Below are 2,489 nucleotides of genomic sequence, written 5' to 3' on the forward strand. Positions count from 1 at the left end.
TTTCAAAGTTTGAGTTTGTGGTTGGGAGTTTTAACCGGTTTTGTACTCTTGATGAGATAAACGATCTTTGTGAGCCTTGATCAATTAGAGCTCTAAGCTTGAATAATTCTCCTCGATGTTAAATTGAGACAAGCGCGGTTGGCAGTAAAATTTTGCTTTCACTTTCGGAATGAAGCGCTTGTATATTTGCTGTTTTTGAACAGCATGGTTTCTCGGTTTTGTTTTCGAGATTTTCGGGGTGTTCGGGTCTAGCTGTTGCAACTAGCCCTGTGGCTCTTTGCGAGTTAGAGCTATTTTGGGGGCTAAAATTATTAATGTGGAGCATCGAGTGATGCCTCTTTTGGCAGTAGACACAATTGAATTGGGGCACCGAATTTGCGCATATGGAAACTGTGCATTTAGACACTATTTCGGTTTCAACCGAAACTGTGCATGTATGCTTTATTTCGGTTTTTGATATATGTATTATTTCGGTTTTCAACCGAAACTGTGCATGTATGCATTACTTCGTTTTTTTTCATATGCATTATTTCGTTTTAAAACGAAAGTATGCATATGCATAATTTCGGTATTTTCTCATATGCATTATTTCGGTTTTCAACCGAAACTGTGCATGCATGCATTATTTCGGTTTTTGTGATATGCATTATTTCGGTTGTCTAACGAAAGTGTGCATATGGATAATTTCGTTTTTTCTAATATGAACTATTTACTTCTACTTAGTAAGGGCTATAATCCCTAAGCGCGGCCGAAAACCGCCTACGCAGAGAGAAGTTCTGCGCAAAAATAGTTCCGCCCTTCTTTTACGGCAACGCAGAAAGGAGAATTCTACTTAGTAAGGGTTATATACCCTAAGCGCGGCCGAAGGCCGCCTACGCGGAAAAAAGTTCTGCGCAAAAATACTTCCGGTCCACTTTTCCGGCAACACAGAAAGGAGAATTATACTTAGTAAGGGTTATAATCCCTAAGCGCTGCCGAAGGCCGCCTACGTATAAAGAAGTTCTGCGCAAAAACACTTCCGGCCCCCTTTTTCGGCAACACAGAAAGGAGAATTCTACTTAGTAAAGGTTATAATCCTTAAGCGCGGCCGTAGGCCGCCTACGCAGGGAAAAGTTCTGCGCAAAAATACTTCCACCCTTCTTTTCCGGCAACACAGAAAGGAGAATTCTACTTAGTAAGGGTTATATACCCTAAGCGCGGCCGAAGGCCACCTACGCAGAAAGAAGTTCTGCGCAAAAATACTTCCGGTCCACTTTTCCGGCAACACAGAAAGGAGAATTATAATTAGTAAGGGTTATAATCCCTAAGCGCTGCCGAAGGCCGCCTACGTATAAAGAAGTTCTGCGCAAAAATACTTCCGGCGCCCTTTTTCGGCAACACAGAAAGGAGAATTCTACTTAGTAAGGGTTATAATCCCTAAGCGCGGCCGAAGGCCGCTTACGCATAGAGAAGTTCTACCCAAAAATAGGGCTATAATCCCTTAGCGCGGCCGAATGCCGCCTATGCAGAGAGAAGTTCTGCGCAAAAATACTTCCGGCCCCCTTTTCCGGCAACACAGAAAGAATAATTCTACTTAGTAAGGGTTATAATCCTCAAGAGCGGCCGAAGGCCTCCTACGCAGAAAGAAGTTCTGCGCAAAAAAACTTTCGGCCCCCTTTTTCGGCAACACAGAAAGAATAATTCTACTTAGTAAGGGTTATAATCCATAAGCGCGGCCGAATGCCGCCTATGCAGAAAGAAGTTCTGCGCAAAAATAATTCCGGCCCCCTTTTCCGCCAACACAGAAAGGAGAATTCTACTTAGTAAGGGTTATAATCCTCAATCGCGGCCGAAGGCCGCCTACGCAGAAAGAAGTTCTGCGCAAAAATACTTCCGGCCCCCTTTTCCGTCAACACAGAAAGCAGAGTTTTACTTAGTAAGGGTTATAATCCCTAAGCGCGGCCGAAGACCGCCTACGCAGAAAAATTTCTGCGCGAAAATACTTCCGGTCCCCTTCTCCGGCAAAACAGAAAATAGAATTCTACTTAGTTAGGGTTATAATCACTAAGCGCGACCGAAGGCCGCCTACGCAGAAAGACGTTCTGCGCAAAAATACTACCGGCCCCCTTTTCCGGCAACACAGAAAGGAGAATTCTACTTAGTAAGGGTTATAATCCCTAAGCGCGGCCGAAGGCCGCCTACGCAGAAAAAAGTTCTGCGCAAAAATACTTCCGCCCTGCTGTTCCGGCAACACAGAAAAGAGAGTTCTACTTGGTAAGGGTTATAATCCCAGAAAGAAGTTCGTTTTCATGTATGCACTATTTCGGTTTTTGTCATATGCATTACTTCGGTTTTGAGTCGAAACTGTGCATGTATGCATTACTTCTGTTTTTGTCATATGCGTTATTTCGGTTTTCTAACGAAAGTGTGCATGTATGCATTATTTCGGTATTTTCATATGCATTATTTCGGTTTTCAACCGAAACTGTGCATATATGCGTTATTTCGGT

At 43.4% G+C, this 2,489-nt stretch overlaps 1 protein-coding gene across 1 annotated transcript in view; it reads left to right on the forward strand.

Moving 5' to 3' along the window:
• LOC118750117 overlaps window positions 1-2,489 on the forward strand; it is a gene marked incomplete at its 5' end in the record, with an annotated part of 8,251 nt that overhangs the window by 1,712 nt on the left and 4,050 nt on the right.

This window comes from Rhagoletis pomonella, unplaced genomic scaffold (assembly GCF_013731165.1).
Source record: "Rhagoletis pomonella isolate Grant_MI unplaced genomic scaffold, Rhpom_1.0 Rhpom_scaffold_00144, whole genome shotgun sequence".
NCBI lineage: Eukaryota > Metazoa > Arthropoda > Insecta > Diptera > Tephritidae > Rhagoletis > Rhagoletis pomonella.